The following is a 27,334-nucleotide window of genomic DNA, read 5'->3' as shown; positions in this document are numbered from 1 at the left end:
ACTCATGCTCAAATAGCAATGTCCGTGAAGCTGGGGTTAATTACAGGAAGGACTTCCAGGGTAATTGCCCAAAAACAACACAGGGAGCCAAGCTTGGCTTCACAGGCTCCAAAGTCAGCTCTGTGCCATTTCAGAAGGACCCCAGACACTGGCCCCGAGGCGGGGGATGGGGAGATCCCAGGAGGGTCCCCCAGAGGAGCACTATGAACTTGAAGGAGTAGCCCAGCACCCTATCCACCCCAGTCCACCGTAGCTCCTCTTCTGCCCAGCCTCTGAAAATTTACCTGTGAACAAATTGGACTTCCTGCTTGCCACACTGTGGAGAAATTACTAGTTTGGTCCCCAAGAAAGATCTAAGCACCCCCAAACTCTCAGCTAAGTGAAGTCTGGCTGGGGAAGAAGCAGGTAGGTATTTCTAAACAGTTTCTTCAGGGAGTAGGTCTCACCCAGACCCTCTGAGAGTGCTTTGTTTCTAGACTATGCCCCCCTTTAAGAGAGTAAAACATGCATTATAACCATATGGCAAGTACCACTTCAGATAATTAAGCCCAGAGACCCACCACATTCTGCAAGGTGGGTGTTGCTGGTGAATTTCTCTCCAGCTCCCACCACCAAGTCCCGCCAGTCTCAGAGCCCACTTATAAAATAAACACACAGACTCTTACATTATTTAAACTGCTTGGCCATTAGCTCAGGCCTGTCATTGTCTAGCTCTTACTCTTACATTTAGCCCATTTCTATTAATCTTTACTTTGCCACATGGCTCATGGCTTACTGGTACCTTACATCTTCCTTGTCCTGATGGCGGCTGGCAGTGTCTCCTCTCCGCCTTCCACTTCCCAGAATTCTTTTCCTTGTCCCGCCTATATTTCCTGCCTAGCCAATGGCCAATCAGTGATTTATTTACTGACCAATCAGCAACACACTTGACATACAGACCATCCCACAGCACTTCCCCTTTTCTTTTCTTAAAAAGGAAGGTTTTAACTTTAACATAGTAAAATTACATATAACAAAACAATTATCAAGCAAGAATTACAGTTACAATATTAAAGAAGAGATCCTATCTATCTTATATTTGTAAGTTTAAGGTTTTATATCTAACTTATCTTTTATTATAACTAAGGAAAATTGTAAGTATCTAGTCTTTAACCACATCAAAGACCTCAGAAGGATATACTACTACCTGAGAAATGGAGAAGGATATAAGCAACTTTTAGGAGTCTTGTAGGGTAGACAGAGACAGCTGGCAGCCTGGACAGTCATTCAAAGTTCTCTTGTAAAGTTGGGGCATCTGTCTTCAGCCCACAGGCCTAGAGTCTCTTATTTACTTTTCTCTGTGTCTTGTAGAATGTCTGGCAGTTTTCTCTGCAAAGCAGGAACCTGAAGGACCATTTTGTCAAGCAAAGTTCAGTGGTCACCTTCTTATGGGTCCTGCATGTCCAGTTGATCAAGCAGTCCAGGCAAGAACAGTTTCTTGCCCAAATGGCTATTTTTGTCAAGGTGAAGATAAACTCCATATGGAGTGTCTTCGATGCCCATACTCCTCTCTGAAGTAAATCGGTGATGTCAGGAGCAGACATGTCTCATTGTCCAGAAAGTCTAAATTTTTTTAAAAGATTTTAAATGCCATATTCTGTAGGTCTTTGAAGTGTTTGAAGACTACTTATCTATCTGAAATATATCTATGTATACCTAGAAGACTTAACTAACATGGCTACAAATATGATTATCATAGATGACTAACTATTAATCTATTTTTTAATTATCCATTACAATTTTAAATGAGTTACATAAACATAATACCTCAAACAAGAATAGAAATATATATACAGTATAACAAAATTAAGTTTAAATTTGTATCAATAAACTAAAATCTGTAGCAATGTAAAACATTTTAAACAAGTTGTTACTCTTTAAAAGTAGGTTCATTAATCTACCCTTTCATCCTATCATATCTAAACTATCCCCTTTTTTTCTTTAGAAAGAGATTGTATTTATAATCAACCTGCTTTAAATAAAAATATTGGTTTTTGTCTGTCCCACACCAGAGGGCTCTTCTGATTTGGGACATAAGAATCTCTTAACCATTTTTTTTTTTTTTTTTTTGAGCAATATGTCTGGGTTTAGAGGGGGAGTGAGCCAATTCCATCTCTAAAGCCAGCTTGGTATATTTGGGAATTTGGGTGTAGCTTCTCTTACTACTTCCTGCTGGAGGGGGGCGCTGTATCTTATGGGGACACGAAGAAAATTTTAGGATCATGGAGTAGTCCATGAGGCTGTATCGTCTGAGCCAGTTGCCTTGAAACCATTCTGGATGTTGAATCATCTGGGCCATGGTGTCACTGGAGACCTTTCAGGGGGTCTTGGCTGGTCAAACCTGATGTATCTTAATCTGGAACAAATCCATAGTCTCTGGCTTTCTGTGGAAACAAGAGCAGAGACTCTTTTCCAAAGCAACATATCCTTATATCCAAATTTTGAAGTCAAGGTACCTTTAAAATATACATTTTGGCATAACTCAACAGCTTTTACAATCAAATGTTTTTCTGCAGTTACGAATATCAAAGAGAACATAATCCAGATTCTCTGTGTGGTAGTCATCTTTACGTGGCTTTTTTTTTATATTAGCTTGAGCCTATTGCTTTAAAGTGCAGCCTTCTAAGCCTGAAACGGCGCAGTGGCTGCTGGCTCCGCCCACTTCAGTTTCCCAACATGGTGGCGGTCCGCTTTCCGCCAGCTCTGGGAGCCATAACTCTCAGAAATAGTGGGTCTACACTTTTACCAAAGTAGCGTGTAGCCCAGAAACCTCTTTTTTTGTTTTGTACTAGCAAAGGCTAAATTCACCACACAGTTTAATGTGCTACTTGCTGAGGCCTCATTCCCGCCATACTGCAGGTCGAGCATGCACGCCAGGAACCCGCCAGTAGCTCAAACCGGCAGCTGCCGCTCATTTGAGAGAGACAATTAGGAAGCTGTTTTTAGGTCCGTTTTAGAATCTTTTTTCTAAGTTTTTAGGTGGAAACTCTTGCCACCACGTTGGACGCCATTTGTTGCTGGTGAATTTCTCTCCAGCTCCCACCACCAAGTCCCGCCAGTCTCAGAGCCCACTTATAAAATAAACACACAGACTCTTACATTATTTAAACTGCTTGGCCATTAGCTCAGGCCTGTCATTGTCTAGCTCTTACTCTTACATTTAGCCCATTTCTATTAATCTTTACTTTGCCACATGGCTCATGGCTTACTGGTACCTTACATCTTCCTTGTCCTGATGGCGGCTGGCAGTGTCTCCTCTCCGCCTTCCACTTCCCAGAATTCTTTTCCTTGTCCCGCCTATATTTCCTGCCTAGCCAATGGCCAATCAGTGATTTATTTACTGACCAATCAGCAACACACTTGACATACAGACCATCCCACAGCAGGTGGGGGAAGGGCTGGCAACTGGGACAGGACACCTGAGCAAAGAAGAGCCGGGAAGCACTTAGAGATGTCTGTAAAGTAAGACCTCCATTAAGAAGCACCTACTTGCCTGCACCCTGCCTCATTCCTACCTCAGATGAACTCATAAAATTTCAGAGGATAGGGTTGGGGAGATGGCTCAGTGGTTAAGACCATTTGCTAATATTCAAGATGAACGGAGGTCCGTTCCCCCAAGGGATTTTAGTTCCTACCACCCATGTCCAGCAGCTTACAACCTCCTGTAACTACCACTTCAAGGGAGCCAATGGCTTCTTCTAGCTTCTGAGAGTACCTATATCCATGTGGCATGACGCACACACACACACACACACACACACACACACACACAAACACAAAAGCCAAAATAAAAATAAAATTTCCTAATTTTTTTTGCAGAGGATGGTGATGCGCACCTATAATCTATGCTTTCGGGAAGCTAAAGTTGGAGATTGAGAAGTCAGAGGCCAACCTGGGACACACAGAGAAACCTAGTCTCAGAAAACAAACAAAACTTTCAGAGAATCCTGGGAGATGGGAACCCTTTCTGCTCTTCCTGGATGGACCAGAGTGAAAAGCTCTCTCCAGGCCTCTGCAGGGATCTTTCGGGGATGTCAAGGGGATGGACACGATCACACTGTTCATCCCAGGGGCTCTAGCTAGTCATTAAATCACACTGTAAATCTTGGGGATGCTGGCTGGTCATAATTATGGGCAAAAGATGCACAGAAATGAGTGAGTGCTGATTTCAGCTCCTAACATCACAGGCCAGGCTCAGTTTCCCCACTTAGGAAGCAAAAAGTAAAGACACTGATACCTCCCTGTGGCCCCAGCCCCCACACCCGATTCTCTGAAACTTAAGTGCCCCTGCAACAGGTAACCTGAACTTGAGGGCAGGGACCTCACTTCACAGTTCCTTTTCATCTCAAATAATACCTTCTACCATAGTGAGAACTTAATAAATAAATATTTTGAATAGATTCATTCATGCATGATTGAACAACCTTTATGGCTCTTTCTTTGCTTATTTATAATAAAAGATTTGTGGGTGGGTATTAAAGAAATACCTCTTTTTCTTTGAATCCTATAGACTTGCTTCCAAAGATGAAATAAGAATAAATCATAATAACTAGCATTTATTTTGCACAAACACGTCACTTACTGATCTGAATTATGTCTAAATGCATCCCTGTATAGGAAATTCTGATGTGCATCCCACTGATAAGAAAAGAAAAAAGAATCTGAGGAATGAGCTGTGTAGTGGGAAGACTGTGAAGTTAGGCCTAGGCCCTCTGAGTTAGAGCTATAGAGCTGAGGCCTGTTTCTTGAACGCATGGGGGGGGTCTTCCTGTGACCCTGGCTACTGGCTTACAGAGTATTCTTGGTCAAGTCATTGTTCCTAACTGGGTCAAAGGCACCCATCATGAGCTACAAGGCAGTGGCATCTGAAAGGAAAAGTATCGGTTCAGGATCTCCAAGGCCAAGTTCTCAGCACAAAGGAGATCTGTTTGTCCCAGAGGGACAGAGGGCAAAGAATAAGAGACAAACACAGGAGACAGAGGAAAGGGGAGGAGAAGGGAACAAGGGAGAGGGGAAGGGAGCAAGGGAGGAGGGGCAGGGGTATTTGTCCCAGAGGGACAAAGGACTGCTTCTGGATAGAGAGGAGATGGATATGGCACATAGGAAAACAGCGGTCTATAAAGGTACAGGGGAAACACTGTGTTAGGATGAGGTGTTTAATGTTAATTAGGCATGTGAATTAGGTGAGCCAAAGGGGACTTTTGATGGTTGGACTTCAATACTTTGAAAGCTGGACCTTGGTAGTCAGCCTCAGGAAGCGGAATTGGACAAAGAAAGGAACGTAATCTAAGTTTTTAGCAAGGCAGAGGGAATGAGAGAGGAACACGGTCTGCCAGAGTCATACTCGCCACTCTTGGGTTGGCCAGAGTCCCTTCAGCACCCCTTTATCTAAAGACTGACATCTCAGGTTTCTGGGCTCATGCCTCAGGTCTCAGATCCAGGAGCCCCTCATCAGGAAGCCCTTCAGTCACCAGCACCTCCAGCTGCCCAGGAAGACAAGGCTCCGGTGCAGACTGTACACATCCCTGTGGTGACTGCGCTTGAAGCTCTTTGTCTTCCAAATGCCAACTCCTCACTGCGTCCTAATCCCGGCGGGCAGTGCATTGCCAGACGAGAGCGTGGAATTGCCACTCAAAAGCACTCAGCAAAGCTTTGTAGAGGCCCCTCCAGCTTCAAGATGTGCAGACCATGGTCCACCAGCCCTCATGCCATGACAGCACCTGAGCGTGGTCACCTAAAAATGGGTAGAGCCTCAAAAGAAGATTTTGACTGTTCAAATCAAGGCAAAACCAAAGCATGGTGGAGATAGTTTCCTTAGGGAAGGATGAAGGATCCCAGCCTGCCAAAGAGTGGGTCGTTCTGTGGACAGTCCTCCAAGACGTAGCAGGAAGAGCTGCTCTCTGCCCATCCTCTTTCTCACATGGGCTCACGTGCAGGTGGGGCTTTGGAGGGGTCTGGGATCAAAATGCTGCAGACCTGGCAACTGAACCACCCAAGCCTGAGTGGTAAGTAAGGGAACGGCCACTTGAAATGCACACAAGTCCCCAGGGACAGGTCATAGCGACGAGCATGCCCTGGGGAGAAGGCACCATTTTGCTTGTACACAAGAGTGATATTGAAGGCATGATGCAGAAGTGTCCCTCCCCAATGGCTGAGACACCCCATTCAGTGGGCTGGGTTGACTGTCTCCCTTTCAAGTGTGCTCATTCACCACCACCACCACCCCCCCCCACCCCACCCCCACCCCCCGCCACCAAACTCCTCCTCCTTGCTTGGTTCTTTAGTCACAAAGCAGACACATCTCACAGAGCAGACTCCAGGAGGCAGAACCCCAGCTTCATATAAATTAGGCTGAGGAACACTGTGCAGACACATTTTCTTTTTTGTCTAAATCATGCAAAAATAGAACTTTCTCAGGGGCATAAATCTGGTCCAAATCTAACCCTGAATGTGCAATTGACTGTATGGTTTATAGTGAAAACATGGAATTATCTAGAAGTCTTTTGCTTCCAAAGAGCAAGGCCCACTTTTTATCTAATCTGAAAGAAATGATTTATTTGTCATCTCAAAGACAACGGAAAAGTTGCAGCATCGTAAAGGGACCAGATGCAAGGCCCGATTCCTCAGAAAAACGCAGCATGCCCCGCAGACAGATACAAGCATTGCCCGGCAACACACCAACTCAGTCATCCCAAGGGCAGCTGAGTCTGTGTACACAGGACACTGGAGTTTGCACAGTCAGCTTCTCTGAGGAAGGCCTCTGTTCTCTTTTCCAGAGTATAGAGTAAGAGCAGGGAAATGAGAGAAGAAAGTTGATGGTATTGGGGTGGGGTTGAGGGGCAAAAGGCTTGATAAGGCAGTTAGCGGAGAATCCCTCTAAACAAGCTCTCCAAGTATGACACATTGGGTATTATAATAAAAGCACTGCTTTCCTGGGATCAATAGAAGACACTTTCTTCAGTATGTAAATGTTGTTGGGTATTTGTATAGTGTGTGAAGATGTATTGCTGTGGTTGGTGTAATAAAAAGCTGATAGGCAGGAGAGTATAGGCAGAACTTCTGGGCAGAGAGAGATCTCTGGGAAGAAGGGAGTCGGAGTCAGTCTCCAGCCAGAGGCGGAGGAAGCAGGATGGTCAGTACAGAGATGAAGTGATGAGACTTGTGGAAAAACACAGATTTAAAAACATGGGTTAATTTAAGTTATCAGGACTAGTTAGGAGCAAGCATAAGCTAAGGCCGAGCTTTTATAATTAATAATAAGTCTCCATGTCGTTATTTGTGGGCTGGCGGTCCTGATGAAAAAGTACCACTACATGTAATTTCTTCACTTGTCTCAGTCCTTTTTCGTTTAGACATGGAGGCAGTATGACAACTTTGGTGTTCTAGTTGTCTCTGCTGTAACAAAGTTACACTGGCATATGGAAGAAGCCACACTTAGGGACAGCTGCCACCAGCCAATCCCACCCTTCGACAAGACGGCTACCGGGGAGGGGGGGGGTACAGTACCTCTTCACCCACGCTGTTTCAATTCCACAGCAGTTTGCCATCAAGCTAGTTCTATTCAGTTCCCAGTGACTTCAAGGAGCACCGAACAACAACCTGAGGGCTGCATTCCTCCAAATAGATGTCAGCGGTAAGAAAGGGGGAAACGTCTCCTTAGGAAGATACAGAGGAAAAGGGCACCAGGTCCCTCGACCCTGATGCTTGCCGGAAAGTTCCACGTGCTGTTAAGGTTTTCTGTTTGTTTGTTTGTTTGTTTGTTTTTAATGTGTCATGTTCCTGACTTTTATTCAATGAGAGTGGAAAATTGGGCATTTAGGTGTAAAATGAAAATACTAGGGATAGAGTTCATGAGAACTGGAAAGTAGCGTTCGTGAGAACGGGACAGGGATCCTCAATCCGTTAAAGCAGAGCAGAAACATGCCTTGCTGTGGTATAGTGCTGAGACTGCTCTCAAGTGGGGAGGAGATGGTGATGGGAGTGTTTGAGGCACTGGAGCCACATCATACAAAGCCCCAGCTTCCGGCCTATTTCCACCAGCGTGCCCTGACTTCCATAGGCTTCTTGGGCTGACCGCAGCACCATCCCTCATGGTCTTTAGAGGGTCCATAGTAAGCAGCAGGACTCCACCCTTCCCAGCTCCCTGACTGGAGTCTACACTCCACACCAGAGCATCAGCTCCTATCCTGCCTCTAGCAAATGCCTGCTCATCCTCATAGGTGAGCATAGAATCCAGTTTTCTTGCTCACAAAGCTCTTTTTCTGCCCTCTGAAATGAATCACACCTCTGAGGACGGCTGAGATTATAATCACAATCCCCAGATCTCACCCAGGCAATGGTGTTGGTTTTGTTTGAGCCTGTGTTTTTAAAATGTGCCCATTTCATACTAAAATGTACATTGCCGGTCCTTCTGAGCACCAGGAGGCTATACAGGCTGGACTCAGGTCGTACAGTATTGGACTATCTCTCCATCCTTTTGGGGCGGGGGGGGGGGGGGAGAAAATGTCTACAGTCAAGTGATGCCACAGCAAGAAGGAAAGATGTCTGAAGTGTGAACAAAACATCCCGGTGTCTTTTCTTTGACTGCAGCTGAAGCAGAGGGACCAGGTTTTTTCCAATGACAGCGTAGGCCTCACCTACGGTGAGGGTCCTCAGCTTGCCACGCAGGCAATTTTTGAACTTTCTCATTCCCCACCAAAATGTGTATGGCAGAGGGCCATCTCAGAGCTGCCCAGGTTACTGTTGAGTCCCTTGTGCGAGCATCTCAGATGAGGCATTCTCTTCAGGCCAAAGCGTCAATCATTTTCAAAAGTCAGTTGTGAAGCCAGTGATGGCTGCCAGGACCAACGCTGCTCCCCTGCTAGGTGACCTTGGAGAACGTCTATGCCCCTTCTCAGCTTAGAAATAGGTATAATGAGGACAACGGTAACAGCAATTAGTGACCAGACTGTGATCTTCTGACTATGAAACGAGAGTGGGAGAACTGTGTCGACGGACATGTAACGCAGCAAGCTTCAGACACTGTATTAACTACGGCAACCAGTAGGCAGCGACTACACCTCACTATATGAGGGGCGTGACAGACAAATTATCACTTAATGATCACAACTACCCCGAGAGACAGGCACCCGTCTCACAGTCATTTAACATACACAGAAATCAAAACCTAGAGAGATTGAAGAATTTGTCCACAATTGTCCTTGGTTAGAAGGCCAGGCCAGATCTGAAACAAGCTATGCTTAATATTTCAATGAACACCATAGTTTTGTTGTTGGGAAGTGGGTTTTGGTTTGGGTTTTGTTTAAGTCAAAGTCTTCTTCCAGGCCAGCCTGCAATTTGTCGTGCTCTGCCTGTCTCTGCCCTCTGAGAAACTGGGCTTAAAGGTGTGAGCTTCCAAACCCAGCCACACTGTAGTTCTTTAAAGGGAAATCATGCAGCATTGCGATCATTGTTATGCCGTGTCACGAGGAAAGCCCTATGGTAAGCACACCACATGTTTTTAGTCTTTTAACCATGGTGACAAGCTAGAAAATTTTTCTTTTCCTTTTTAATTTTGTTGTTGGTTGTACGGTGGTGGTAAACAATCACAAATTATATTGTTCTGGAGGGCTGAAAATGAGTTGGCTTAGTGTTCAGGATGTGACTGCTCTATGATTTCAATCCCTACTGAATTTCTCTTGGTGTTTGTGATTAACTCTATAGGCATCATTGTCTGTGGGGGAAAGTAAATGGGAGAATGTAAAACACTATGTGCTGAGAAGCGCTGGATACAGGATTTGAACAAAAACATTCTTCCTCCCTCTATTCAGCCTCTGCTCCAGACAAGGACTGACTACCCCTTCATGCTTTAAATTTGATTCACATACAAGAAGATAAAAATGGTATGCTAGGCTATTCAATATCCACCAAATATGTAGTTGTATGTGGTCTCAGTTCTCCTATGACATGTGATTGGATGACATCAATTTTCCTGACAAATATTAAAAAGGAGGAAGTTCAAGTCACTTACGTGAAATTCCACACCCATGACAAAGAAGGAGATAATTACGACTCCAGACTTTTTCAGAAGCCATGACCTTATTATACTCCCTTCTCTTATGCAAGGCTCTGGAAATGATGGGCACCTGGCCTTTGAATCCATCTTTAAACCTTTGAAAAAGATCAGCCAGTGCCCAGCTGCCTTTCAAGCTTCTGGACTCCACTGGTTAGTGGTTTTGTCAACTTGACACAACAAGGGTCATCTTAGAAGAGGACACCTCAACTGAGGAATTGCCTCCAAAAGATAGGGCTTAGGAAAGTTTATGTGGCATTTTTTTGATTAGTGATTGATATGAGAGGGCTCAGTTCACTGTGGGCAGTGTCATCCATGGCCAGGTAGTGCTGGGTTGTATAAGAAAGCAGACTAAGCAAGTCTTGGAAAACAAGCCAGTAAGCAATATCCCTCCATGGTCTCTGCTTTAGTTTGTGCAAACTTTAAGACAAATACACCACTCACCCAATTGCTTTTGGACAATAGAAAACAAAGACCAAATTTGGTACCAGGAGTGGGGTATTGCTGTGACAAACCTGAGCATGATTTTGTAGAAGATTGTAGGAGTTTAGAACTTTGGGCTAGAAAATCCCTTGAATATTCAAAGTTTAATGAGATATTTTGAAACTTGGAAGATAATGCTGACAGCAGCGCAGATGATGGATTCCTAACTTGTAAAGTTTCAGAGAAAGTTTGACCATCCTGTAAAGACTCTGTTTGGGCTGTTTGTGTGATATTTTGAATAAAAAAAAAATGTGGTTCTGATCTCCTATGGCTGAATAATTGGCTGTGACTAACAAAAGACTAGAACTACTGAAGTGAAACCTTTTCTGTATAAGGATGCATATACTGGTTAGCTAGGGCTGAGAAATTAGCTGTGATTAAGATGAGACCAGCATCACTGAGGTGAAATATTCTGGAGAGTATTTCCTCAGGGTTCACACCCAGAAGCTGTGGCCTGAAGGGAATCATAGTGGCAGCCAGACTTGGTAAAGTGTAAACGTCTTCCGAGTTGCGTTGGTTTTGAAGACACAAGGAGTCATAGAGAGTAGCTAAGGCTTGAAAGGCCTCTGGTAAAAGTGTGGCCTGCCTTGCCATGGAAAACTGCAGAACTGAAGGGATAATGAAGAGAAGTTGAGAGTTAACACCATGTGGTACGTTCAGAGTCCCTGAAGAGAGACTAGGAGAGGCTTACTGGTGAAGGTACATCCCAGTTACCATGGAGACCCAGGACAGTAGACATTCCAGTACCCTGGGACAACTACCAATGATAGCAGCAGCCATAGAATGGAGGTAGCCTGAGCCAATGAAAATGGCTGTGTGTGCTACAATGGCAGAGCAGAGATGTAGAGTTGCTCAAGATCTTTGGAGCCAGAGAGATGGTCAGTGACTCCCAGATGTCTGAGCTTTTCACACTAAGCTTTTCACACTGTTGGACTTTGGTTTTATTTTGATTTGATTGTGATTATGCCTTGGTGTAAAATTCCCTCTTGGGATAAAAAGTATGTAGCTTTGTTTTATTTAACAGGAACCAACAGTTCAGAGACTGGACGTTTTTAGAGAGACTTAGGATACTTTAAAGGGACTGAACTTTTAAAGACAGTGGGCCTTTTTAAAAGTTGGGATGTGTTCAATATTGTAATATTGATATTAATATGAGATAGTGGGGATAATCAAGAAAGGAAAGGTTATGGTTTAATAGTGATGTGTGTGTGTGTGTGTATGTGTTTGTGTTTGTGTGTGTGTGTGTGTGTGTGTGTGTGTGTGTGTGTGTAATCAACAAGGGGTCAATTGTGCTGGTTAGGTTTTTGTTAGCTTGGCACAAGTGAGGGTCATCTTGGAAAATGGAACCTCAATTGAGAAAACATCTCTGTAAGGTTTGTTTATAGGCAAGTCTTCAGGGCATTTTCTTGGTTAGTGGTTAATGTGAGAAAGTTCAGCTTAATGTGGCCAGAGCTACCTTTGGCATGTGGTACTGTGTTCTATAAGAAATCAGGCTGAGCAAGTCATGGGGAACATGTTAGTAAGTAACATTTCTCCATGTTTCAATTTCTGCCTCCAGGTTCCTGACTTGAGTTCTTGCCCTGACTTCCTTCAGTGGTGAACAGTTACCTGAAAATGTAGAAGTAAACCCTTTCCTTCCTAAGTTGCTTTGGTCATGGTCTTTATCACAGCAACAGAATGCAACCTAAATAGAGGCAAACAAAGGTAAGAAATTATTTTATACCACTGTGCACTTGGATAATCTGTATGGTTATGGCAATGGCACCCTCAATGGCAGATCTATTTTTTCTGGCTTCTCCATTTGACAGGACTTCTGAACCTAACGTTATTTATTCCTGTCAATTAGAATTTTCAAAGGTGCTTTTTGTGTATTCTAATTTAAGAGACTTTAAGAATAATTTTCTAGATGGATGGGAAATTTTCTATCTAATAAAACAACTTAGCCATTATTCAAAACCATTTAATTCAGAATTTCAGACATTTCATGTAGAATCTGGGCAAAATTTATCTTTTAGAATCTTTTTCACATCTAATAAGCCCATCACTAAAATAAATGAGCTCACAAGAGGGGCATTGCAAGTCCCTTAAAAGACCAAACTATTTTCAAGCAATTTAGAGACACCCTGTCATTAGGTTGGTGTGCTAATTACAAATCATTCTAATTGATTCAATAGTCTCCCAGGACTTCCGTAATGTACTAGGCAAACACTTTATTAGCCAGGCTGAGTTACTGTAGGTTCCTAAAGGAAAACAAAAACTTAAGCAGCTTTCCTAAAACCAATACCAAGTTAGAATTCTCACAAGTGCAGAGGGACCTTGTCCTCAATCCCCTTCCTGGGGAGTGTTCTTTTTAGCCTTTTGACTTCCTAGTTTGATGAGTAGTAATATGAGACAGAGAAGAGAAAGTGGACTTGATTTCTTTGCTTACATCCATCTTGCCTCTATTTGTAGAAACCATCCATAGCTCATTCTTGACCAGGACCGGTCACCTCTTTGTCCTTAACAATTTTGATCTTTCCCCTGCCTTTGGATATCACCATGTCTTTACTGCCTATCCATTTTGCTGAATCCAGGACAGATAATCAGCACACTATAAAATCATGGATGGATGGGGGGGCAGTGCACTTATCTCAAAATAAGCCAATAAAAAGTGTGATGGGTGAGCAGAAGAATTGTTCAGCTGCTGGGATGGATATGGAGGGTTATGACATGGGAAAGGGTGTAGATGTAGTTCTAAACAGTCTTATTAAATAAGAAACGCAGAGCCAAATAAAGAGTTTAAAGCCCAGAGATCGAGCAGTAGCCAAGAGCTAAGACCGCCTTATCTTACCACTCGCTGTTGTCCTTCCTCTGAGAGAGAGACCTTTTTCCTGTGTCCGGTCTTTTTTTTTTTTTTTTGGTTTTTTTTTTTTTTTTTTTTTTTGGTTTTTTCGAGACAGGGTTTCTCTGTGTAGCTTTGCGCCTTTCCTGGAACTCACTTGGTAGACCAGGCTGGCCTCAAACTCACAGAGATCCGCCTGGCTCTGCCTCCCGAGTGCTGGGATTAAAGGTGTGCGCCACCATCACCTGGCTAATGTCCGGACTTTTTTTTTTTTTTTTTTTTTTTTAAAGATTTATTTTTATTTATTATGTATACAGTGTTCTGTCTGCATATACACCTGCAGGCCAGAAGAGGGCACCAGATTTCATTACGGATGGTAGTGAGCCACCATGTGGTTGCTGGGAATTGAACTCAGGACCTCTGGAAGAACAGGCAGTGCTCTTAACCGCTGAGCCATCTCTCCAGCCCCGATGTCCGGACTTTTTATTGCCTTTCTGTTCTGCCTTCTCATTGGTTCTAAACCCAACCACATGACGTCACTGCCTTGTAGCAGGAATCTTAAATGGTCTTATTAATAAAATCAAACCTAAAGCCAGTTATTGGGGTGAATGCTGGAAGATCAGAGAAGCAGAACAAGCCACAGCTACCTCACCTCTCCAGTTCCTCAGCTGATCCTGTTTCCTCAGACTGTAAGCCTCTGAGTCCTTATCCAAATGAATCTCAGCTGAACTGCTTCTCGAAAGCCTGAATGCTTAACCAGCCTAGCTCCTGGTTTGCATGCCTTATATACCTTTCTGCTTTCTGCCATCACTTTCTGGGATTAAAGGCCCACTTCTTGGGATTAAAGGCATGTGTCACCATGCCTGGCTGTTTCCAATGTGGCCATGAACTCACAGAGATCCAGAGGAATTTCTGCCTCTGGAATGCTAGGATTAAAGGCGTGAGTGCCACCATTTTCTAGCCTCTGTATCTAGTGGCTGTTCTGTTCTCTGACCCCAGATAAGTTTATTAGGGTGCACAATATTTTGGGGAACACAATACCACCACATTTCCCCTTTTTTGTCTAAAATTTTAAAAAAGCTTATAACTAATACAAGAAAAATTATCCAATATGTATATACAATATATACAGTCAAGAATTACATTAACAATGTCTAGCCCATTAACATTTGTCAGATTCAGACAAAAAACTCCATTATATACATTAACAATGTCCAGTCCAGTAACATTTGATAAACTCAGACAAAAAACTCCATTATATATATTAACAATTGTCCAGTCCAGCAACATTTGATAAACTCAGACAAAAAAAATTTATTACTTATCCTATGTAAAACAAGTAGTTCCTTTTTAAAAGTAGATTCAACTTTTTATCTTATATCCATACTGCCTGTCTATACAGACCTCCAGATCTCTATGGGATTAAAGGCGTGTGTCACCATGCTGGCTGTGTCCTTGAACACACAGAGACTTTGCCTGCCATGTGATCATGTGATCGGATTAAGGGTGTGTGCTAACACTACCAGACTTCTGCTTAATGGCTTGCTCTTAGCTCTGACCTCCAGACAACTTTATTTATTAACATACAAATAAAATCACATTTCAGCACAAATAAAATATCACCATAAAAGGGAGCTTGCATTGAAAGTAAAGTCAGCATGAAAGGTAAGGCAAAGAAGTAGATACTTCTGGTGCTATCATTTGAAGCTGCAAATAGATCAGACCTAAAGTCATTTACATACCTTGGATTTCCACTCCGATTGGTCAACATGTAACTGTTGTAAAAATCTTTTTCTTAACCATCTTACATTGCATGTTTATTCACTTAAAAAATTTACAGTTGTATTCACTTAAGGAATCCCTTAAATACGAAGAAACAGTTCTCTCTGTATGTGTGTGTAAAAATGCCTGTACATGGTTGTTGATGTTGTTGTTGTTTTGAGATCTGGTCTTCCTGTATTTCCCTGTCTGCTCTTAGACTTGTAGGCTCTAGCAATCACCTCCCAAGTGCTAAGATCATAGACAGATGCCCCAACCCCAGCCTCATCACCTGTAAACGGTTAAGCTAATATTCCATTTATGCGGGAGCCAAAGACTGTATATCCAACATTTTGATCTAAAAAATTATTAGGAAAAACATTTCATATTTCTATACTGTCAATCCAATTAACATTTGTTCTGAGCCTCCATTGACTCCTCCCTCAATCCCTGGGAGCTGCTTTTCAATCTAGAATTAATCCTTGATCCTTATCACATAGGGTTCCCAGTGAATAGATAGTGGAACTTAAAGTTCTACCAAGAACCATCCAAAGGCAAGGAGATACAGAACCTGATTCTGCCCGGATGCAGGTAAGGATGACATAAAAATTCAATAATACACATCAAATACAAGGAAAATATGTAATTTGGTGCAAGTACTTCCTCCTGTCCTTCCCAAAATGAACTTGAACTCTCGATGAGTGACGCGAGCAGACAGCGTCCTTCAGAGCCTGCAGCAGACATCTATGAGGACAGCCTGTATGAAGAAGACCAGCCTTGTCCTGAATCTAAAATCATGGTCACGTTCCGTTTCTGGATGTCAGGTCTGCCATCTGTAAGGTGTGGGGAAGAACTACTTCCCCAGATCATAGCAGAGAGAAGGGTTCCTTCTCCACTTCCACGCTCACAATGGGCACATCAAAACTCAACCCCATATCCAAACCCAGTCTGTCTTCTAGAGGGTTCTTGAGGAGCCACAGTTGGCAAACGTGTTTATGAGTCTGGCACGCAAGCAAGTCTGAGGACTCTGGCTTTAAAGGAATCAAAAATTATCACTTTTGTTAAAGCAGCGAGTGGAAACTAACCCAGACTCACTAGTGATGATGAGTATAGGAATAAATGCTCCTGGATCGTAGCCTCTTGGGCCTGCCAAGAAAAAACCCAGAAGTTCCTGTTCAGCAAGCATCACTGGTGGCCGGCTCTGAGCCTGTACTGAAACTCAGCCACAGCCCTCTAGAACAGCCTGCTCCTGTGGGCCGGTTTGGCATATTCTCTGGATCACCTCACAAAGCTGAACCTGGCCATGTTGGCACTTGCGTGGTTGGTTTTCCTCAAGAACACAGAACAGACTCTGGTTCTCACAGGCAGGACGGATGGGGGGACTCACTCCCTACTGTCGTTGTTGTTGTTAAACTGTGGGAGCATTTGTTGTTGTTGTTGTTGTTGTTGTTGTTGTTTTTGCTGTTGTTGTTGTTGCCTTAAGCCTCAAGGGAACTACTGACTCTCAGTCCCTGTCCAAATGCTATTGAGAAACACTAGCAAACAGAGAGATCAGAGTTTTCTGTGCAGGGGTATATATCTCAGGAACAGTTGTAGGACACCAAAGACATTTAATCTCTGTCATGGGATGATTCTGTGTAACATGCAGTGACATGCTGTGTAGATTCCATCAGAAAGTTAGAAGGGAGAAACAGATGAGGGTAGGTATGCCTGAGGGCTTGGGGACATACATGATTGCTTCTGTGTCCTTTATACCCCCAAGCTCTACATGGTGAGAACAGCAGTTTCATGGTGACTACCAGGAAAACATTCCACCCTGCTTGTCCTAGTCCAGGGGCTGACACCTGTAAACTGCAACACACACACACACACACACACACACAGCTTTCAACTAACCACACCTGGAATTCTAAACCCAGTCTACGGCAACATCAGACATGTTAGAAACCTCACATTTCTGTGTGGACTCCCGAGATCTTACATTGAAATCTTTGAACACACTCAGACTTAATCGCAGTGGGCTGTATTTCCAGGCAGGCTGACTGACAAGGCTGAGTGGTGGGTTGGCTGTCTTTTGACATGAGCCCCTCCACCTCTGGTTCTCCCCTCGGCAAACCCTTCAGTGACCAGCCCGATCACCCAGACACTGGCATTTCCGAGCATCACACCATCGTTTATTTCTTCGTATTTCTTTTGCCAGGGTCATTTCATGGGTCCACACCAACAAGCCAGCAGGGTGGGCTGAACCGGCAGGATGAGAAGCCATTACACAGAGCACACTACCAAAGTCCACGGGTGACAGAGGGCATAGGGCATGCCCTGGATCAAAACCCTGCTATCTCCTCCCTCAGTAACTTCAATAATCAAATTTCCCAGCCCCCAGCCAGTTTTGAGGGAATTATTCCCCAGCTCAGTTCAGATGTTTCTGGCTTTGTGCAGCCATAAAGGAATTGAATTTAGCTGTGTTTGCCTTGCCGGTTCTCTTACTGACAGCACTATTTAATGGACAAACAGTTTGTTTTATTTATCTGACAGGGTTTCTTCACATTGTTTAGGGTTATCAGCCCTCCCCCGCAGATCATATTACAGCTTGTGCCGGTTCGACCCTCAGCAGGGTTCACTCTAAATCAGATCCTTATCTTTGCCTCAGTGATAAATAGAGAGGCCTGGGAGCCCACAGCCAGGTTATTTATTTAGTATCTCTGTGGGTCATGTTTTATACAGCCTGGGCTTCTTGTCAGGCCTTCGAGGATCCAGCTTAGGTTGCACTCAGGAACTAAAACCTGAGGCCCTTAAATAATGTTAACTTAACAGCTGACGTTTTTATGAAATAAGTCTGTGCAGATGCGTGGAGGAAAGGGGACAGTGCAGACAGAGCCGGAGGTAGGTCTCAGTGTGCAAGCATGTGCGTGGTGGGGGAGCAAGTGTGAGAGCCAGAGCGAGCAGGTGTGTGGCTGGGTGCTTGAGATGGGTTCAGAGGAGAGGAGAAGCAAGGCTTTGGATTTTAGGCTTGTTCCAAACCAGTCAAGAGTATTCTGCTTTCAAGTGGAGTTTCTCTTGGAGGAATTTTTAGAAGAAAAGAAATTGTGGATGGGGCACACTGCCCCTCAAGAAGGCGAGCAAAGCATGGCGGGGCTCGGGGCGGGGGAGGCAGGGTGAGGTCTTGCCTGGTGGGAGTTACATGGGGGGTGGGGCGGGAGAACAGAGAGGTATTCGTCTGGGGAGTACCCAGACAGAACCATCTGGCTGGGGTAGGGGTATAGAACCATCTGGCAGGGAGCCTCGTCTTCATCCTGTTCTTCAAATGCAAACTGTGCGTGTCATTAGTGCATGTAGTCGTGTGCCTCCACTGCAGTGTCTGTGTCTGTGCACACACGACATGTGCTGCTTCATCAAGAATCAATGTTTGACATGCAACTGTGTAAAATTTGAAATTGTCTCATGGCATTTCCTCTTTTTGAATCCTCCCAGAAGAAGAGGAGGAGGAAACAGTGGCAGTACCAGTGGATTTCAAACTTCAAGGCTCTACACGGGATGAAGATCCCTCTCCAAAGAACGGTTCTTGGTACCTCTTCAGCTAGAATTGGAGAAGCAAGGCATGGCCCTATTTAAAGGACCCACAAATGCTTGCCATCTAAGTAAAAGCTCAGTTCAACCTGATGACTCTTATAAAGATATAACCCCAGTTGCTGCTCAACGTGCTGGATACCAACTGAAAATGTAAGGTGTCCTGCTGGGGAGGTGGGACAAGTCCCTTGCTGAGGCTTCCACCTGGTGGGTGAAAGGCTACATGAGCACACCAGTGCGTTACTGATGGGTTTGAAACATGGTTTTGTGGTTGGAAGGAACTCTCTGTGGTACTGCCCTGTCATGGAACCAGCTTAGAAGCTGTTTCAGGGGAACTGGGAAGTATCATTCAATGGCATTACATGAAAACACAGACAGGCAAAGAGGGAAGCCTGTGTGAGCATGGGGGCCCTGACTCAGCCCCCAGAAGGTGCTGCAGCTTAGTGTGTCCAGCAGCAAGCATGAAGGGAAGACACCTGCTGTTGGAGGAAGGTGGGTGGAAATGATGGTCGCCAAGGCAGGGAAAGGAAGCCATCACTGAAGCCATGTGAAGACAATTAGAAAGAAATGAGACCCTGATGTCCTTCCTCTTTGTAAACCTCTAAAAATAATGGTGCTTATGGATCCTAAAATAATTAAGTCATTGTCTCTATTAACTTTGTCTAATAACTCTTACACAGCAGGGACCTGGGGTCAGGCACCATTCTCAGCATGTGACAGGCATGGACTCCTGTACATCTTATTATATGGCATCACTGCCATAAATCTAGAAATTGTGCAGGTTACCTGAAGTCACTTAGTGCCCACATGAGATTCAAACCCAGGGAGCCTAGCTCAAGTCCACAGTCCTTCCTAGGGGCTCTGGCAGCAGATAGATGCACAGTGTTTGGGAACTATGCTCAAAAGAGACCTGTGATGTCCTTTATTGTATTTCTCAGGGTCTGTCTTTGCTACTAATGCCTTTGTACTTTACTCTTCATGGTTGGTGACAACCTTTTTATGACCTGCTGTGGACTTTTGTCCAGATTTCTGGTTCTCACCCTTGCTTAGACAGCATCCTTTCTCTGTATCTAACTTCCTGACCGCTTGTCTGAGCAGGTGCGACTCCTCACATCCTCTTCTAGTGGTCCCTCATCTCTTCCTTTTCCAGATTTCTGGTCCTTGGATACCTTGGGCCTCCATTATCTCTGTAGAGAGCAGCGTAACCACTGTCTAGTGAGTACAGATAGATACCCAGTGGATATCTGTTGAGAGAATTCATGAGTGAATGAATGATAACTTCCCAGGACTATGTCCCTGCTCCACTGGGGCCTGGTCCTGCTTGGGACACTATTCAGGCACCTTCTCCTAAAAGGAGCAGCAGCCAGGAAAACACAAGAGGTTAAAGGAGCTTCCTCTGAGTCCCCACTGGGGCTTCAGCATAAGTCCCTCCCAGCTGCAGGGTTCAACCCCTGACATTTGAAAAAGCATTGAGTCATCACATGCAGAGGGAAACTCCAGATAGAAATAAAGGTGACGGTGAATAGAATAGAACATTTGTACTGTAATTACATAGAAATGTTGTCCATCTATGGCCAAAGACAGGGAAGAGCCATGAAAAACAAGCAGCATGGCATTACTCAGGGCTTTGGATTGGGCCCTTTTAAAATCCACTTCATCTGGGTAAGAATGGCCACCATTAAGACAGCAATAGCTCATGTTTCATCTAGTACACAAAATCCAAATTTTTTTAGATACATACATGCATTTATATGCATAAATATATATGTATATATACAGATACATATATATATAATTGGAACTCATAAAAGTGGAAAGGGGACCAGTGGAAGGAGGGAGGGGGACAAAATAAGATTATAGGAGATGAATGTGATTGAAGTACATTATATACATGTATAAAGAGGTCCTGATGGAATTCAATATTTTGTACAGTTAAACTCATTCATAGAAAGTGGAAAGCACTGAATAGTTATTGTTGCTATGCACGTGTGAGTGCACACGTGAAGAATAACAATATGGAAACAGAGACTGGACTGCCATCCAAGAGAACACTGAGCTAAGATGACAACCCTGACCTGTTCTTCAAAAGCAGGGTGATCTCTGACTAATCAGTCCACATGATTGCCCAAGTCCTGACCTGAGAGTCGCAAGGGTTGTCAACATCAGTGTGATACACTTGCTATAACTGGAAGAGCCCTTTGGGTTTAAGATAAGCACCCTGTGATGGTGTATGGCATTTGGCATTTAGCAGCAGCTGAGTCAACATTGCAACATGCTATAAACATATTAGAACACTTGCGATAGCAGAAAGACAAACCAGTTTTAAAAACAAAAACAAGCCTATTACAGTCAGTGTGGTGATATGAATCATATTCACGGTGAAGTAATAGTCCATGAGCACTTTCAATGTGTAGCGTGTGATGTTGTTAAATGCTCGGCACAATACCTCACATAGCTCAGGACTAATAAATGCTCAACAATAATTGGTAGCTGATTGATGTTATGAATAAGCATTTGGGGATATAGTTCAGTTTAATATTTAATTATGTTTGTATATAATTAACTTATGTTTCTTCCTCTAAATAGTGAAAAGGTGGAAAGCTACTTTACCAGAGGAAGATCTTGAGGTGCAAATAAGGTGTGAGACTTCGATTTGAGAAACACTCTCAGGAAATGTCCATAGAAAGAGAAGTATCCTCTTTTCACATGGACGATGGTACTCAATGTCTACATGGAAAAACTTAATTCCAAGTTGGATCATGTAAGGAGCAAAGAAACCAGAGTATGAACTAGCTCTTGCCCATCTCTGGTAGAGGACTGGTCGTGCAGATGTTGAATGCCCAGCACTTACTGTGTATTCTGGTCTCTGGCTCAACTGCCCCTGTCACCAGAGGGATAACACCAAGAAGAAATCCTTAGCAGGAGTGGTGACTGCCATGGTGATGTCAACGGAGCACCAACAAGCTTATCAATTAGTTGTTCTCTCTGGACCAAAAAACGCCTATGTGATGTTCTCTAACATGGAGCACCATCATGGAATGCCATCCTTTCTCTCTGTCAACTCAAAGTCATCCTCAGTAGTAGAGCCTACTCCATAGCAAACAATCAATAGTCTTGGAATAAGAAGTCTGTTGTTCAAGGGTCATTCAAATTTCACTCCTTTCAAGATACACTCTGCATTCTTCCCTAATGGTCCCAGCACATTTTGGACTATGGCTTTGGTCCTTAGTTATTCATTTCTTCTTGTTAAAAGAATGTTCTCTGTGATTGATTGATTGATTGATTTTTATATATATACAGGGTTTCTCTGTGTAGCTTTGGAACTGTCCTGGAACTCACTCTGTAGACCAGGCTGGCCTCAAACTCACAGAGATCCACCTGCCTCTGCCTCCTGAGTACTGGGATTAAAAGCGTGCGTCACCACCACCTGGCGGGCTCCATGATTTTAACCTTCACTTGGCTCAGCATTAAAACTCTACCCAACATAAAGTATGAGCTCTAGCAGTCTTTGCCATTATCAGAAATGGATACTTCTAATTTTCAGGTGTGGAAACAGGAAGCCTTTTGCTCTGGTGTTCATGAGTCTGAGCATGCTAGCCAAACTCCCCTTTAACAGCAGCAAAGCCAATCCTGATTGGTGTGACGTCTCTGTTTATGTATGTCAGTTCTGACCTTAGGTTGGGAAGAGCGCTCTTAAGCTCTTATCTCTTGTACCCTTCTCAAACTCTTACTAATACCGTGCAGAGACATCAAGTTTACAGATCGATACTAATAGAAACCCTTTCACAATCCATGGCATTGGTGATCTCATGGGTACTGACCCTACTAAAATTGACCTCAGAATAACCCACAAGCGGATACAGACACAAACTCCCAATAGGGAGAAACAGCATGTATCACAAATGGGAGAATGTATTCTCATGGCATTAAAGACATCCGTGTCCGTTTTGTGCCTACATAACTTAGAATGACCATGAGTTTATGGACTGTCAGCTCTGGAGGCTGGGAAGACCAATACCAATGCACTGGAGGAATCTTCTTACCGTGTCATCCCACGGCAGAACTTGTGATCTGCCCAAGTGCTGAGATTACAGCCATGCGCCAACAATCCCTACCAAGTCTCACCTTTCAGCACGGTTTCAACGGCAATTGTATTTCAACAGGGATTCTGAAGGGGAAAAACAATGGCTCCCTAGCAAAAGAGAATGGGAAAGTGGAAATACCATACTTGCACTCCTTCAGTCTGAGGGGAAGGTTGCCTTATACTCTCAAGTCATTTCTCCTTAGAATAGACGACATTCAAATAGCAGGTCCTTCACCTGGCCCAGCCCTACTCAACCCTATGCAATGGCTTTTAACTGCCCTTAGAATGAACATAAACTCCCTAGGTTTTCCTGAACATATGATGGAGAAGTCTCCCCTAACATAACATAGAGAGGTCTCTAGCTTCCTCTCCAGACACAACAAGGAATACCTGTCCACTGCATCTCCGCACCACTGCCACAGTCCTTTCCGAGTCTAGAGTGTGATGTGCCACATCCCAACACAAGACCTGTGGCCACCAGCCTGCTCTCTTCCGAAGCACAGGGCTGTCTCATACCTGTTCCGGGAAATCACCTCCATCATAGCTTCCTCAGAAAGAACTTCTCAAACTGCCTGCTGAGGTCAAGTCCCCTCCTCCATTCGTCAGAACCTCCATGAGTTACATTTCCACCTCTACAGAATAACTTGAACAGCCTTGAAACACTTCAGTAGAATGTTAACCTTGCCAAGCCAGAACCTGTACTCTTTAAACCTTGCTCAGCTTAGTTCAGACTTTGAGGAAAGGTCTCTTGAACAAATTACAGTTCAAATGAATCATTAGATTCAAACCTAGGTGGATTGAGTCACTGAGGCCCCTCTGCAACTATGTGCCTTCTTCAAGGAGTCACCATGAAGACACCATGGATGCTCCTGCAGGGGCCAGGCCTTGGCCCCTTTTCATGCCTTCTTTGAATGTCTGTAGTTCAGGATAAACGGAAGGTCCATCTCCATGTTTTGCTCTCTGCAACCTCAAGTCCCATGTAATGACACAAAAAGATACACAAACCCCACCCCTCCTCCCAGCCTTGCAAATAACAGAGCAGCTACTGTATGGAGAAAGCCAGCTGCCCAAACTGAGAGTATTAACATCTCCAAGCATATAGAAAGATTGGATTAACTTGCTTGTCCTTGTGAAGACATTAATATTGTTCTGTCACCGAGAAGCTGAAACTCCCAATAAATCTCCATTTACAGGCAAATCTGTAGATGCTTAGTGTAGTCATAATAATAGAGTTGTAATTCTTATTGAGCATGCTCAGAGTGGTGGAATATTTATAGCATCCTGCTCAATGTTACACACTTGGGGACACAAATTACAAATGCTTAGAGTTTGGGGGAAAGTTTATAAAAAGGGTGACAATAGAAATAAAATCTAATTTGGGGGGAATTATGGTGGGAAATTACTCAACAAAATTAGCAATCATTCTTATTCACTTCCCAGATGGGGTCCAGACAGACTGAAGAGAAAAAGATGGATAGTTTTCCTGTAATGCAGCTAATGAACTATCAGGTACACACCCATTGCCAATTTCTCCAGAGTTAGATGGGCCTGAGAAGGGTCACAGCTATGTCATGAGCAGAAGAAGAAAAACAAAATCTCACTGACTCCCTTATCAGCAAACTTCACTTTTCACTGTGCATCTGTGGTTCAGTCCAGCTCAGGGGATTTGAACTCAGCCAGACTGGGCCCAGGTGACAATTCATACTCAGGTGTGCTTCACGTGTTTGTGGCTGGTAGATTCCCACAGCACATTCTTCTCATGGCGGTAGCAAAAGTCACAAGACACACCCAAACATATCAGCACTTTTCAAATGTGCACCCTGACCCACCACCCTCCGACGTCTAGGAGGCCAAAGTAAATCCCATTCTCAAGCTTGAGGTCAAGAGACAGGCAATGGACTCTGCTATGACGGGGACAAAGCAGAGCTCTAGATTTAACAGTCCACGATAGAAGGTCTAAATCCCTCCAGCTGCTCTTACAAAATAACGTAAGCTGGCTGGTTCATGTACAATAGAAACCCATTTCCCACAATTGTGGGGACTACCAAGTTCAAGGCAGATTCACTGTCTACTTTCTGGCCCATATACAGCTCTCTCTCTCTCTCTCTCTCTCTCTCTCTCTCTCTCTCTCTCTCTCTCTTTCTCTCTCTCTCTCCACGTACTCACTCAATAAAAGAAACAAGAGGTAGTCCTTAGGCCCTTTAATAGGAGCATACCTTTCATTCAGAAAGGCTCTGTCCCTGTGACCTGGGCATCTCCCACGTGTCTCAGTTCCTAATGCTATCACCTTGGGGATAAGGTTTCAAAACAGGAAGTGTCAGTGGCCACAACATTCAGGCCATTTTACAAAAAAATGATTACACAATCAAAGATTAAATCTATTGCAGAGGGCCAGAATTTTTCAAGTAGTGACAAATGTATTGCTTTGTTTCTGTAGACACACACACACACACACACACACACACACACACACATACACACTACACATACACACACACACACACACACACACACACACACACACACACACACCAGGTGGGGTGGGATTTATAGCCATTTTGTCTGTCCAGTCTTGGTAATACTGGCAATTTCTCTTTGGGAACATCTTTCCCTTCTGTATAACGCAAATGAGGCCCATCTTACCTCTGTTTTTCTGGGAAAACAAAGACAAAACCTAAAGTCTGAGACCAATCAAGGTTATCCATCCTTTTGTCTGTTCTGATTAGCTCAGAGGTGATCATGTGACCCAGCACACTCCAAAGCCTGGTACTTTAGCTGTAACCGCACAGGCATAGCCCACTACAGCTTGGTGACATCTCTGTGGTACACTATCTCATGGGAGGCCTTTCTTTTTTCGTGTTGCGCCCTGATTTTCAGGGGATTCTAACCCCATCACCCAGATAAGCATCTCTTTTTTAAGATAGGATGGGTCGCCTTATGTTGGGTCCTGCCAAAGTCTCTCTGTCACTGAGTGACTTCCTACAGTCTTAGCTCTGGGACTCAGAAAGCTAGATAATCATCTCAAAAGCCTCACTATTGTCATAGCAACATAGTTAAATTATAATGTTCTAAAATTTTTAATGCCACCATTTAAATAGAAGCCAGAAATGTTTTTTTTTTAACTGCATTAAGAACCAAACCAAAAAGAGATTCTAAGAAAAGTAAATTAAATGCATAAGTGCTAACATTATTTGTGTTGGAAAAACAAACATTGCAGGCCGGATAATAAGAAATATGAGTAGGTTGATAAAAAGATTGGGTATTTTTCTGTAATTGACTTTCCTGCTGCTCCAATTAATAGTGAATTTATTATAGGTTCTGCATAGTGCTTGGAACACTGAGTCTTCTGTCTTGAAACCTCGGGGCAGACAAACATTTTAGGTGATTAAAAAAAAAAGCACATTTAGAAAATGATGTTCTGGGAGCCTGCGGGAAGCTATCCATGCCATTCTTCACAAGTTCATTATAGAAGATGAATAAACGTCGAATTAACTTTGCTTCCTCTCATAAATGGCGGGAATGGAGACAACAGGCGCAAACACTGAGGCGTGACTTGTTCTCCCTCAGCCCTGGTGGCTTCTGGCTCCCAGCACAGGCAAAGGAGGTTCCCAGCTAAACTCCGGGGGGGGGGGGGGGGGGGAGTCGCTGGAGTCACATCCACCTGAAGCATCTCTTGTGTGAAGGGCAAAGGTGGGAGGGGGAGGGAAGAGAGTGGCAGCAGGGATTTTCTCCACTTGTCCCCACGACTTCCTGACTCTATGCCCTCCCCACACAACCTGTAAAATCTAAGTCTTCAAAACCCAGGCACACAGAACTGCCTGCTGGATCCGCACTCCTACAGCTCAACCTGCTACTTGCTGCTGTTGGCTTTGAGTAGCGCCTCATTCCTCTGTGCAGTAAATCAGCCTCCCAGCCAGAGGCTGCAAACTGACTCCTGCTTCTTGTGCCTGAGACTCAGTGCATCTAGACTATTGGACTGCAAGTCGCCATGCTGCCCGGGAGGGCAGATCTCATCACAGGAGGTGGAAGGAAGCAGGTATGAACAACACAGCAGCTTCCTAGGGCCCTGTTTTCGCCAAGGGAACCCACCTCACTTTTGCAAAGCAAGTCACACGACTTCAAGTCACACAGCAAAGAATAACACAGAGAGGGGGAAAGAACTGGAATTCAGTCTGCCATATCTACTCTCATATGCATCCCTGCGTTTGTGTGCATTAGTTCCTCCAAATGCAAGTTGTTCAAGGACAAAATAAGCTTGTTTCCTGTATGCAGACCAATCTCTCTCTCTCTCTCTCTCTCTCTCTCTCTCTCTCTCTCTCTCTCTCTCTCTCTCTCTCTCTCTCTCCTCTGCCATACAACACCTTTTACCATATTTTCATGCAACAAGAAATCTTTGTTAGATGCGAGCATCATGCTGTTTGGATCCTCCAACCACCATAATCTTGAGGTAGATGAACCTCTTTATGTATTACTCAATATCAGGCACTCTATTATTGCACACACACACACACACACACACACACACACACAC

The sequence above is a fragment of the Peromyscus eremicus genome, chromosome 5 (assembly GCF_949786415.1).
Source record: "Peromyscus eremicus chromosome 5, PerEre_H2_v1, whole genome shotgun sequence".
NCBI lineage: Eukaryota > Metazoa > Chordata > Mammalia > Rodentia > Cricetidae > Peromyscus > Peromyscus eremicus.
This window is presented reverse-complemented; position numbering follows the sequence as displayed.